Source organism: Podarcis vaucheri, assembly GCF_965113315.1.
Source record: "Podarcis vaucheri genome assembly, chromosome: 4".
NCBI lineage: Eukaryota > Metazoa > Chordata > Lepidosauria > Squamata > Lacertidae > Podarcis > Podarcis vaucheri.
Genome location: NC_138762.1, coordinates 73383562 through 73397586, shown reverse-complemented (window position 1 = coordinate 73397586; position 14025 = coordinate 73383562). Strand labels below are relative to the sequence as shown.

At 49.1% G+C, this 14025-nt stretch overlaps 1 long non-coding RNA gene across 1 annotated transcript; it reads right to left on the bottom strand.

The window, feature by feature from the left end:
* Positions 1 to 6747: 6747 nt before the first annotated feature.
* On the bottom strand, positions 6748 to 7757 carry LOC309531140. The gene is made up of 3 exons (XR_014219104.1): positions 7632 to 7757; positions 6981 to 7173; positions 6748 to 6869 (listed from the first exon to the last, which is right to left on the bottom strand). It is a non-coding gene; the product is annotated as an uncharacterized lncRNA (long non-coding RNA).
* Between the last annotated feature and the right edge of the window lie 6268 nt (positions 7758 to 14025).

Genomic DNA, 14025 nt, shown 5'->3' with positions numbered 1-14025 from the left:
TGGATCTAATTGTCAGCAGAAAATAAAATAGAGAGCGGGATATTTTAATTAAATCTATTATGAAATGTCTTATCTCTGAAACATTTATATAAATTTGTTTTATGTTTAGACAGGCTTAGACACATTATCCTCCAGAGGTTACAGTGAATCCTGTCTTCTAACTTGATGCACATTAAAAAGACTTAATGTGTCACACAATCAATTCTTTATTTGTAATGCCAATACCAAATACAGGGGATTAGGCCTAGACATGATTTCCTTGAAACAGTGGATCATCCAAATTGGATTTTATATAAACTGTAGAAAACAAGATAAAAGACAATGAAATGGCTGCTAATGCCCCATGTAATATTGACACTGGTGAACCATTCTGTATCCTTCACGTATTATTGTGTTGTTCACAGAGATAAAGTAGTTCAATCTGAGTATAATGCTCACATCATCTGGAAAATAATGTTAACGACAAAATAGATACTTCCAAGGAGATAGGGAGATACAGACAGCTGTTGTCAGACTCAGGCTGGGTTTTGTGTTGGTGTGTATAAATTTAGGGCTGGAGGCTGTAGAGAAGAAAAGGGAGCTGTAACTACTGCATTCCAAGATGTAACTTTCTGTTGACAAAATAATGGCATAAGGTCAATCTCTAGTCTAGCTGACTCAGTTTTTTCAATCACAATGGCCAGCATTGCTCACTCTATTCCCCTTTTCACCAGAAGAAGCTCTGGGGCTTGACCACACACTATCTCAAGTAGATCAGCAAACTAGGTTCCAACCTAAGACCATGATGCTCTCAGGTAAATCTATGGACTCAGACAGTAGTTGTCTACAAGACCTTCAGTGAACGTGGACACTTGAAAAAGCAGGGCCAGTCCTATCATTAGGCAGAGTGAGGCAGATTAGTCAATTGGTGGATGTTGGGGAGTCTGGAACAGGAGTGAGATGGTGGACGACAGTGTTTCTTGTGCCATGAGGCTGATTCTGTGCTACCCTGCTGCCCTCAGGAGTGATGGGGCATCCTGCTTAAACAAACCTGTAAGCACCTCTTGTAGTACTTTAGGACCATGACAAGCTTGTCATTTTACTTTCTTACAGGTTTATGCCCTCATTCACCCTCAGGAAGGGGTGAACTTGCAACGTCTGCTTTCTCTTTCAGGTAAGATAATGGAAACCTTCCATCCTTTGGAGTTGTAACAATAAAAATGATGCTTCCCATCACTAATAAAATAACAACAACAACAACCTGTAAGAAAGGTCTGCTATATAAAGATCTGGTGGAAAAACAGATTTGCTTCTAACAATATTGTACCCCACAATTTGCACAATTTGCTTCAGTCATTTTCTTACGTTTGTTTAGTTGACTACATGCTTTATGATAATATTTGCATGGAGTGGATATGTTCACTGTAATTATTTGAGAGACTTTTATATGTATTTATATAACCTGCTTCTAAAAGCCTAATGAGAAGCATGTTTACACAGTCCAGATTCTAGAAGAATATTCAGGTTATACAAATGCTATTGCCTGTTTGCTTATAGAAAGCAGACAACACAATGAAATTCAACTTAAAAGTAGTCCCCAAGTTTCAAAACTCTAATATTATGTATTAAAAATGATTGTTTCATTTTTCAGGTTTTCATTTTGCAGGATTCTTAGATATTTTAGTTCTAATACTTTGCAGGGAACATATAAAAAGTACCTGGTGCTTTTAAAATTCAAAGAGTGATAGGCAGATAGCCTGGAAAGATTACATATAACATATTCTGAGATTGAAAGTGTTTCAGACTCCATTTTCTTTTTTATAGTTGTCTACTCTGGCATCAATCCTGATAAATTGACTTTAAATGTATCAGATGAATCCATGCAAATGTAAATGTGAAGTCAAAATTAGATTTTTGTTATGCAGAGGTGTCCTGTCTGAGTCTGAATAATATTACTGTAGGATCTGTCTGCAGCTCTAGCATTTGGGCTGTGATCCTATGCACAGTTATATGGGAGTAAGCTCCACTGAACACATTCCTGAATGAACATACATAGGATTGCATGGTAAATGTTTTATGAGCACAATCTCATCTGCGGATCCTACGAAATTTAGTGGAGCTGAACCCCAAGTATAGAATCATAGTACTGTAGCACTGGAAGGGACCCTGAGGGTCATCTAGTTCAAATCTAATAATTTAAAGTTTAGGTTAGGATTTCCAAGTAGTCTTTTTCAACATCCTGCTGTTATTTGATAACATTCTGCAAAACCACAGGATATGCCAAAATGTTTCCTGCTTGGCAGGGGGTTGGACTCGATGGCCCTTGTGGTCTATTCCAACTCTATGATTCTATTCTATGAAAAGAAAAATACCTTACACAACGAATAATCACTAGTGTGTGTTACAGGGCTAGGAGTGTGATCATGCTAATATGGTCTTATAAAGTGCTTGTTGAACTTGTCAATAAAAATCCTGGTTCAGTTTTGTATTAAATTTTTGAGGTGTTCACCAACCAGAAGTCCATCTGAGTTTGCTTTGTCCTCCTGGCCTCAAAATAATGGTTATAGCTTCCTCATCCCTTTAAACAGAAGTGGCTAAAATTTGCAGGCATGCCATCACTTACCTGGGACTAACCCCCACAGGCCTCAGGAGCACTTCCCTTTGACCAGAAGTATATAGGGCTGTGCAGCCAGAGTTCTCTTTCTCCTTTTATGAGCAACATTTGAGAAACTTGCTAACCTAAGGTACTGTAGACAGGCGCATACATAAAAAGGGAATTAATTTCAAAGTATAAGTAAGTATCATGTATGGTTCAGAGTGAAGCGGGTGACCCTCAGGGCCCTCTAAGACTTCTCAAAACACAAGGCCTGGTGAAAACAAAGAACTCCATGTTTAAGATTCCATTAAGCTTTCACCTTGAAAGCTGAAATTCTCTTTTATCAAGAAATATACCATTCTGTTCTTTATACTCCCTTCTAACCCCATTGTGTGCTTAATTATAGCAAATTAACATTCCGGTTTCTTTGTGTGCAAGAAACAGACAGTAATACATCGCAGACAATAGAAATATTCTCTCTCCCATTTCTGAAGCGTCTTCTTTTCTTATTCCAATCTTTCCTCCCTGCAGCCTTTTAATACTACAGGGCATCCTATATTGCATGTGGGATGCTATTATCAAGGTCAAAAGATAGCTGAAGGAATTTATCACAATGCTGCAGAGGGGATGTGAATCCTGGCAAGACTTTCCTATTTTCTTGCTCTATTGTTAAAATGCAATTTGCATGCTGGCAACATAACTCAGAGAAAATGATACTTAACTCATATTCTATGGTAAAAAAAAATCTCTGGAGATGAAAGAAAAAGAAGTAAAGGGAGCTAAATAGACACAAAGGCTGCAATCCTATACACATTTACCCTGGAGCAAGTTCCACTGAACTCAATGGGACTGACTTCTGAGTAGACAGGTGTGGGACTGCACACTCTCAAGCAGAAGGGCAAGGTGAAAAGGACATCTATTAACTCAAAGCATTGTTTTAAATGATTATTCAAGTAAAAATTCAGGGCTGTGTTTATTTAAGCATGTGACAAACAGAGAAGATGACGGATGGTGGATAACCAAACTCTGGAGTAGCTGCAAACCAATTATTTGTATTGTAAATGTCAGAATAATTAAAATATCAATTAATGCTTTTCTAGTTGAGGCAGTCTATCTGTAGTTCCTCCATTACATAAGGCACATGTAGTGTGTGTGCTGTGTGTGTAACACAAAGATTTATGTGCACTTTGGAGGAATTATTTGGGACATGTACGCTCAGAAATAAAGCCAAAATGTTACCAAGGTAACCCAAATTCTGCAGTACGAAAGAAGGACGAGACTTCTATTTATATGTATTTAGAATGTGGGTGTAAAGCAGTTTCACAAAATTGATTCTGCATATTCATGACTTCCCCCTCAACTATATGCACACATACAGAGAGACATCAGGCTGTGGTGACTGGTAAACGCAAACTGTTATCCACTATGACTGGAAAAAGAAACTTTGGTCTGCAAGAACTCTAAAGAAAATACAATTATAGTTTGACCCCAGCAATCTTCTGCTATCTAGAACTCCCAAAGTGTGGGGTTCCTGTGTATCATATCAAAATTCAAATAATGTTATCTTCTTCACAGGTGTTGAATAGACTCATCAATTCTGTCTTATTAGTCATATAGATATTTACTATGTACTTACACATAAATTGTTTTATGTATTCTATAGTATACGTACAGTACAGTATACGTATACGTTGCATAACAGAGATTTCTTTCTGCTTCACTTTGCTTGCCAAATGGTGACACATTAGATTTGTCATCCAACAGCACCATGAATTCCTTTGTGAATCTCATTCCTGCTTGGAAACCTGGCGATGGATCACTAAACCTTGGCTAATGTTGTAGAATTGCAGCCTTAAACGCATATGCCAGCTTTCCCCATCCAGGTGCCCTTAACACGTTTTTGGATTGTAACTCCAAACCAGCAAGGCCAATGGTCAGGGATGATGGGAGTTGTAGTCCAACAGCTTCTGGAAGACCACAGCCTCCCCACCCATTTGTTGTTGTTTAGTTGTTTAGTCATGTCCGACTCTTCGTCACCTCATGGACCAGAGCACGCCAGGCACTCCTGTCTTCCACTGCCCCTGCAATTTGGTCAAACTCATGTTAGCTTCAAGAACACTGTCCAACCATCTTGTCCTCTGTTGTCCCCTTCTCCTTGTGCCCTCAATCTTTCCCAGCATCAGGGTCTTTTCCAGGTAGTCTTCTCTTCTCATGAGGTGGCCAAAGTACTAGAGCCTCAGCTTCAGGATCTGTCCTTCTAGTGAGCTCTCAGGGCTGATTTCCTTAATAATGAATAGGTTTGATCTTCTTGCAGTCCATGGGACTCTCAAGGGTCTCCTCCAGCACCATAATTCAAAAGCATCAAATCTTCATTAAAAGGTTCTTTAATTCCTCCTCATTTTCTGCCATCAGAGTTGTGTCATCTGCATATCTGAGGTTGTTGATATTTCTTCCGGCAATATCCCCACCATCCATAGTGTACATTTTTCCATAGCCATGAAAAAAAAATAAAAAATCTTACCTCATGTAAAGCAGACTTTACCTAACAGAGCCGGTCTTCTTGCGGAATACTGTTGTATGCTCCCCTCTCCTCTGTCACCCCTGTAGGTCCACCTACCTGCTCCAGGGTCAGGAGGCATTGTGGGATTGCGCCTCCTGCCCTTGGCTGGATCCGATGAGGGGGCAATTGTCTCAGGGCTTTCCTGATTGGCGAGATCCCTAGATGGGCCTTCACACTAGGCAGGGAAGTCAGATTGCAGTCTGCCCACAAATTAGCCAATATGCTGGCTTCAATGGGCACTGTAAAGGGATAATGGTCATAACATATGCTTACCCCTTTCTTCCTGCACAGTTATTACAACAAATCATCCTCATCCCCAAAGCTGTATGACATGGGAGGGATGCTTCCATATTGTCTCTTACAGGGAACTGTCCATGAGAGCAGCAAGGGAAGAAACCCCATCTTTGGGCAGTTTTTGCCCTAGCAAAAGCAGACAGAATCTCTCCAAGGTTAAGCACTTCCAAGCCTGACTGATATTAACAAGAGATAACTGAGCATTTGTTCAACTCTCCCATAGAAACCAGTATGAGGTTAAATGTTCTTTTGTTATTGGATTGTGCCTGTTATTTTCAAAGCTTAAGCATAAATACAAGGGAACAGCATCTGCATAAAGAGTTTGAATGCTGGTTCGAAAAGAGAAATCCAAAGATGAAAATGCACTACTTCTGTACATTTAACTGGGGTGACTCATGCTCACTCAAGATAATGGCCTGAGATAGGAAAATAACCCCATTTTTTGCTCATGCATTACCCTTTTGATAATATGAACATTATTGTTAGTTCATGGTTAATAGAGATATCTACTTGCCTTGCCCTCTTGTTGGGGAAATTTCAATGAAGAAACCACAGGATAAAAATGAAAAAGCAATAGCCGATGGTAATAGCATCCCATTTTACTAAAGCAGAAAAGTTACATTACACACACACACACACACACACACACACACACACACACCTGCTGCCATAATCTCCTTCCTTCACCTCAAACCAAATGACTTTTTTAAGCCTTACATTTCTTCAAGGGAACTGATTGCCTCAATGTGTCTTCTGAACAAATGATTATGATCAGAGTCCCATGTAATTCAGAAGCTGCTTCCAAAGCTTAATCTAATAACTTCTGATTAAATACTGCCGGTAAGCCTACTTCTGAAGCAATGTGGCCCTCATTTCGTCGGACAATTAAACACATGCCACACCAACATTGTGGTACTGGGGCAAGTGTGATTCCATCACATTCAAAATGATTTGTGATTTTTTTGTACCTTGCCATGTGCCAGAGGAAACAATGACTAGCATAAGGCAGGGAAGACCAAAATGTTTGCTCTGAACCAATTCTTACTCATTGAGGTAGTTGATTCTAAGACATAATCCATGTTTCACCAACACTTTCACTTGTGAGGAGATGAACAAAGGTTTTCATAGCTCCCCTGAGTGAGTGCTTGAGGGCTCTGCTCTTGCCACTTACCATCTGGCCTGGGGCGGGGCCTGAAGCCTCATAAGGACTGCATTCTGCTTGCTGCCTGCTGCCCAGGAGGACTCCCCTGAGTGAGTGCTTGAGGGCCCTGCTCTTGCCACTTACCACCTGGCCTGGGGCAGGGCCTGGGGCCTCATAAGGACTGCGTGCTGCTTGCTGCCTGCTGCCCAGGAGGACTCCCCTGAGTGAGTGCTTGAGGGCCCTGCTCTTGCCACTTACCATCTGGCCTGGGGCGGGGCCTGAAGCCTCATAAGGACTGCCTGCTTCATGCTGCCTGCTGCCCAGGAGGACTCCCCTGAGTGAGTGCTTGAGGGCCCTGCTCTTGCCACTTACCATCTGGCCTGGGGCAGGGCCTGAAGCCTCACAAGGACTGTGTGCTGCTTGCTGCCTGCTGCCCAGGAGGACTCCCCTGAGTGAGTGCTTGAGGGCCCTGCTCTTGCCACTTACCATCTGGCCTGGGGCGGGGCCTGAAGCCTCACAAGGACTGCGTGCTGCTTGCTGCCTGCTGCCCAGGAGGACTCCCCTGAGTGAGTGCTTGAGGGCCCTGCTCTTGCCACTTACCACCTGGCCTGGGGCAGGGCCTGGGGCCTCATAAGGACTGTGTGCTGCTTGCTGCCTGCTGCCCAGGAGGACTCCCCTGAGTGAGTGCTTGAGGGCCCTGCTCTTGCCACTTACCATCTGGCTTGGGGCGGGGCCTGGGGCCTCATAAGGACTGCGTGCTGCTTGCTGCCTGCTGCCCAGGAGGACTCCCTGAGTGAGTGCTTGAGGGCCCTGCTCTTGCCACTTACCATCTGGCTTGGGGCGGGGCCTGGGGCCTCATAAGGACTGCGTGCTGCTTGCTGCCTGCTGCCCAGGAGGACTCCCTGAGTGAGTGCTTGAGGGCCCTGCTCTTACCACTTACCATCTGGCTTGGGGCGGGGCCTGGGGCCTCATAAGGACTGCGTGCTGCTTGCTGCCTGCTGCCCAGGAAGACTCCCCTGAGTGAGTGCCTGAGGGCCCTGCTCCTTCCTGCCACTTACCACCTGGCCCAGGGCGGGGCCTGACAGGCCTCACTAGGACAGTTGTTACTGCCGGAGAGGCACAGAGTGTTTTTAAAATGTTTTTAAAAATTTTCTTTGGATTTTTTGTATGTGGGGGGTGGGGGTGGGATGGATGTTTGGTTGAGCTTGGGGAATTATTATTTTTTTATTTTGATGTTTTTGTAATTTTTACATTTTTTTGTTTGTATTGTTTTATTGGTTTTGTTTGTTTGTTTAAGGTGTTATTTTGTTTTTAGAGGGAAGGGTCAGGGCTGCTGGGGAGTGGGCCCCAGCCCACAAAATGGCTGGGGCATGTTCCACAGGGGGGGATGCACTGGGACAACCGATCTCAGTGATCACGGGTAGGAGGAGGAGTTACGCTAAGACCAGACCATGTCATTACAGAGGAGGCAGGTTTAGTCGTTGTCTGAGGACTATCCCTGCCTCTGGGTCTGGTCCTGACCGGATGGATACTAGAATCAGCAAGGGATACCCACATGACCTGAAGGTGCTGCTGTGCAATGCCAGGTCAATGATTCATAAGACCACTGCCATCCATGACTTGATCATGGATGTAGGATTTGACCTGGCATGTGTAACAGAGACTTGGTTGGATGAAGCAGATGGGCCTGTCCTTGCCGCTGGTTGTCCACCAGGTTTCTCTTACGCACAGCAACCCAGGTCACGTGGGCGGGGAGGGGGGGTTGCAGTAATTTTTAGGAAGTCATTAGTTTGCACCAGGCGTCCTATTGGGAAGACCCAGTTTTCTGAGTGCATGTTCTGGAAGTTGGGCAATAGGGGCAGTACAGGATTCCTTTTGGTGTACCGACCTCCCCGCTGCACCAAGGATTCCCTGCCCGAGCTGCTTCAGGTCGTGGCGGATGTTCTCCTGGAGACACCTAGCCTGGTCGTCCTAGGGGATTTTAACATCCATGCCGACACAACCTTACAAGGGGCCGCTCGGGACTTCGTGGAAAGCATGGCCTCCATGGGGCTGTCCCTGAATAAGTCTGGCCCAACTCATAGCCACGGACATGCCTTGGACCTGGTGTTTACCTCTATGGATGTTGGTGATCTGACACTAAGCAAAAGCGAAACGAAAGAAGTGCCATGGTCAGATCACTTCCTGGTGCAACTGGACTTCTCTGCGACCCATCCCCTCTGCAGGGAGGTGGGACCAATTCGGATGGTCCGCCCCCGCCACTTAATGGATCCAAATGGTTTCCAGAGAGTGGTAGGGGATGCTTTATCCCATGTTAATGGCCTTTCAGCTGATTCCCTGGTGGCCCGCTGGAATGTGGAGTTAACCAGGGCTATTGACTGTTTGGCTCCGAAGCGCCCTCTCCGATTGCATGGAGCCCGGACAGCCCCGTGGTTTTCCACGGATCTGAGGGCAATGAAACAATCATTGAGACGGCTAGAGCGCCGGTGGCGGATAACTCATTCCGAATCTGACCGGACACAGGTTAGAGCTCAACGTCGAGCCTACCAAGTGGCGATAGCGACGGCGAAGAAGAATTTCTTCACCACCTCTATTGCATCTGCAGAAAACAGCAGCAGGAGACTCTTTCAGGTGGTTCACAATTTAGCAGAACCACCTGCAACATCGGGGCCCAGTACGGGCCACATGTTCTCCTGCAATGATTTTGCAAAGTTTTTGCAGATAAAATCGCCCAGATTTGGGAAGAAGTAGACTCCACCGTGGGAGCAGGGCCGGGGCGAGAGAGTGCTAGAGTTCTGTCTAGTCAAGTTGAGTGGGATCAATTTCAATCTGTTACCTCCGAGGATGTGGACAGGCTGCTTGGACGAGTGAAACCAACCACCTGTCTCCTGGATCCTTGCCCATCCTGGCTTATAAAAGCTAGCCGGGAAGGACTGGGCGATGGGCTTCGTGGGGTGGTGAATGCTTCCCTCCGTGAGGGAGCCTTCCCAGACCCGCTGAAAGAGGCGGTTATTAAACCGCTTCTTAAAAAACCATCTTTAGATGCGGCCACGATGGCCAACTATCGCCCAGTCTCAAATCTTCCATTCCTGGGCAAGGTGATTGAGCGAGCGGTTGCCGAACAACTCCAGGCACACCTGGAAGAAGCGGACCATTTGGATCCCTTCCAGTCGGGATTCAGGCCTCATCATGGGACTGAAACTGCCTTGGTCGCACTGGTTGATGATCTCTGGCGGGCTAGGGACAAAGGTGAGAGCTGTTTCCTAGTTCTGCTGGATCTCTCAGCGGCGTTTGATACCATCGACCATAGCATCCTTCTGGACCGTCTTGAGGGGCTGGGAGCTGGGGGCACTGTTATACAGTGGTTCCGCTCCTTCCTCCTGGGCCGTGTTCAGAAAGTGGTGGTGGGGGATGAGTGTTCAGACCCCTGGGCTCTCACTTGTGGGGTGCCTCAGGGTTCTGTCCTCTCCCCCATGCTTTTCAACATCTACATGCGGCCGCTGGGAGAGATCATCAGGAGGTTTGGGCTGGGTGTTCATCAGTATGCGGATGACACCCAGCTCTACCTCTCTTTTAAATCAGAACCAGTGAAGGCGGTGAAGGTCCTGTGTGAGTGTCTGGAGGCGGTTGGAGGATGGATGGCGGCTAACAGATTGAGGTTGAATCCTGACAAGACAGAAGTACTGTTTTGGGGGGACAGGAGGCGGGCAGGTGTGGAGGATTCCCTCGTCCTGAATGGGGTAACTGTGCCCCTGAAGGACCAGGTGCGCAGCCTGGGAGTCATTTTGGACTCACAGCTGTCCATGGAGGCACAGGTCAAATCTGTGTCCAGGGCAGCTGTTTACCAGCTCCATCTGGTACTGTCAGAGCTGCCACCCAGTCCCAGCTCACATAGGACCAAGTCCGCCAGCGTTCACTTTATAAGAGTCTTTATTAAGTTACAGGTTTCATTTCCGAACTGCAGCGTGCAGCTCTACACCTTCTGCCCTAGGTCGGCGAAGACCCGTCTGAGTCCCCGCCTCTTGCACACCAGCTTAATACCCTAGCCTTGCTCCACCTCCTTCGCCTCTCCCTACGTCTCTGGGTCCTTCTGCCCCCCTGGGCCTCCTCCCTTCTACTCTCCTCTGACGCTGACCCCCCTGATCCTTCTGCCTCCTTGCGGCGGGCTTTGGGACCTGGCTCACTCTCCGGGCTGCTTACTGCTCCAGCTTCCGCTGCATTTGAACTTGGCGCGCGCGCCCAACTCTCTACTTTCCTCTTAACCGTTGCCTCGCTCTCTGAGGAGGGCGTGACCACCCCTGACTCGTGCCCTCCCTCCTGCTGACAGCCTCCGGAACCCGATGCCTGGCTACCTTCCTCCCTGCTGCTCTCAGTCTTGAGCGTGGGTCCCGACTTCCAGCTGCTGCCGCCCTCAGTTATGAGCGTGGGTCCCGACTTCCAGCTGCTACTCTCTGAATCTCCTCTGTTCCCTTCCTCCTGGGGTATCCCCCCGGATCCCCCCCTTGCTCTGCTCACTGGGGCTCCCTTTTGGGAGTCCTCTGACTCACTGCTTAGGCTTGGAGATCTCGGGTCGTCATCATCACTCATTTTCCCTTCGGATTCCTCCCCCTCGCTCTCTGCTTCCTCCCTTCTCTGCGTCTCTGCTCCTGAACCCCTGACATCCATCCCCCCCTCGAAGCCCCCCCTTCCCCCCTCCCCGCTTTCAGGTGTGGGTGCTGGGTGCTCCATCATCACGGGAGGGAATGCCGGATACAGTTCGCTCCCCGTGGTTGGCCGCCAACTGAAGACCTCCGAGTCTTCCTCCTCGCGGTCGCCGACGTTGACCTGTTCCGCTTCCATCTCTGTACCGCCGTGCTCGAACCCAAGGTCCTCCCCGAACACGTCCATGTCAGTCTCTGCGTCGGTCGCTCGACCTGGCATCTCCAGCCACTTCCGGCGCCATTGCTCCTCCGGTCGATCGTCCCACCAATACGAGGTGTCTGACGCCGCACCCGCCGGCGATCCTTCTGGGGAACGGGTGCTCAGTGCGGGTTCCCCGTCCGAGTCGAATCCATGGAACGTGCTGGAAGAAAGTGTGGGCGTGAACAGCCAGTCGTCGAAGAAGCTCGCTGGCATGGGTCTGTGTGGGAAAAGGGCATGAAACTCGTCCTTGAGCAGGGGTTCCTCCAAAGCGTAGTCTGGCACCCAGCTATTGGCGCTGGCCCGGGTGCCCTCTCTGGCTAGGAGGTATTCGACTCCCTCTTCCCCCCATCTGGAGTCCAAAATCTCCGTGACCTCGTTGATGGGGTCTTGCTGCGTCACCCCTCGCGTCTCCGTCCGCTCCCAGAACGGACTCGGTGCCGTCCCTGGCTCCTGGAATCTGTGAGGTGCCTTGTAGGGAGTGAGCACCGACCTGTGGAACACCGGATGCATTCTGGAACCCTCCGGCAGCACCAGTCGGAAGGCTACCGGGTTGATCTGTGCTTCGACTTGGTACGGACCAATTTGCTTGTGCCCCAACTTCTTCTTGGCTAGTGACCTGGTCGGCACTGCGTGGGCTGCCAACCAGACCCAGTCTCCCACTTGGATCTCTTCGCCAACCCGCCTGTGCTTGTCAGCTTGCACCTTGTAGGCGTGCTTAGCTAGCTCCAGCTGCCGTCTGAGTTGATCGTGTACCGCCTGCAACTCTGACGCGAACGCGTCCGCCGTCTGTGGTTCTCCGTCCCCCACTCTCTCCCGTCCCGGGAAGGTTCTGGGATTCCTCCCATTGTTGGCGAAGAACGGCGTCACCCCTGTGGACACGTGCTTCGTGTTGTTGTAAGCGAACTCGGCGAGCGGCAGGTAATCCACCCAGGTCGCAGGTTGTTGATTGGCATAGCATCTCAGGTACTGCTGCATGATGGCATTGACCCTCTCTGCTTGCCCGTTGGTCTGCGGGTGTCTTGCTGATGCCAGATCGACCTTGACATTTAGAAAACTCATCAGCTTCTGCCAGAAATTCGAGACGAACTGGCGCCCGCGGTCGGACAGGATAGACCGCGGCAGACCATGCACTTTGAACACGTGATCTATGAACAGTTTGGCGGTTTGTTCCGCCGTGGCCACCTTCGCACACGGAATGAAATGTGCCATCTTGGTGAACAAGTCCACCACCACTAGTACAGCTGTCTTGCCTCTCGAGCTGGGTAGATCCGTAACAAAGTCCAGGGCCACTCTCTCCCACGGTTCAAACGGCGTTTGCAGCGGTTCCAGCAGTCCCGCCGGTGGTTTGTGCACCGGTTTGGCCCTCTGGCAGGTGTCGCACCTCGCAACGTAGTCCGCGACTTCCCCTCTCAGTCTGGGCCACCAAAAGTCCCTTGCGACTAATTCCACCGTTTTTTCCGTGCCAAAGTGCCCGGCCGTGGGTGCGTCGTGCAGCTGCTGCAGTACCCTGGCGCGAAGTTCGTCTCCCGGCACGTAGATGGCCCCTTTACGTAAGAGCAAGCCGTCTCGTATCTGGAACTCGTCGCCCTTCGCCGTGCCCTTGTGCACCTCTGCCATCTTCGCCCGCGCGAAGGAGTCGTCCTGCAACGCCCGCCGCACCGCATCCAGGTCTACTGTGGCTGAAGCGCACGCCCACGCTGTTGGCGCGAAGATGTGCATGGCTGCCGCTGGCGTCGCCTCTTCGAGGTATTGCGGTTTGCGGGACAGTGCATCCGCCATGACGTTGGTGTCGCCTGGGACGTACTCTATTCGGAAATTGAAGTCAGCAAAGAACTCCGCCCAACGTATCTGCCTCTGGTTCAGGAACTGAGCCGTGCGCCAGTGCTCCAGATTCTTGTGATCCGTGCAGACCTGCACCGTGTGCTTGGCGCCGATCAGGAAGTGCCTCCACGCCTTGAAAGCTGCATGAATGGCCAGCAACTCCCTGTCCCAGATGGTGTAGTTCTGCTCCGACTTGCTGAGCTTTCTGGAGTAGAACGCTCCCGGCCTCCAGACCCCCTGTGGGTCCCTTTGCAGCAGGACAGCTCCCACTGCTCTATCGGACGCGTCTGTCTCTACCCGCATCGGTTTGCTGGGGTCGATATGCAGCAGTTGCTCTTCCGACGCGAAGAGACGCTTGAGTGCCTGAAAGGACTGCTCCGCCTGCTCCGTCCAGATGAATTTCTTTTTCTTGGAGCTTAGCGTGTCCGTAATGGCCGCCGTCTGCATCGCGAACCCCTTGATAAACTTGCGATAGAAGTTGGCGAAGCCGACAAACCGCTGGACCTCCTTCCGATTGCGCGGGCTCTTCCAATCCAACACCGCACGAACCTTGGCGCTGTCCATGGCTAGCCCCTTGTCCGACAACTTGTAACCCAAGAAATCCACCTCCGTCGTGTCGAACTGGCACTTCTCCAGTTTGGCGTACAGTCTATGCTGCTGCAGCCTCTTCAGCACCTCCCGAACATCTTGGTCATGGGCTTGCTGCGAGTCGGAGAATATCAGGATGTCATC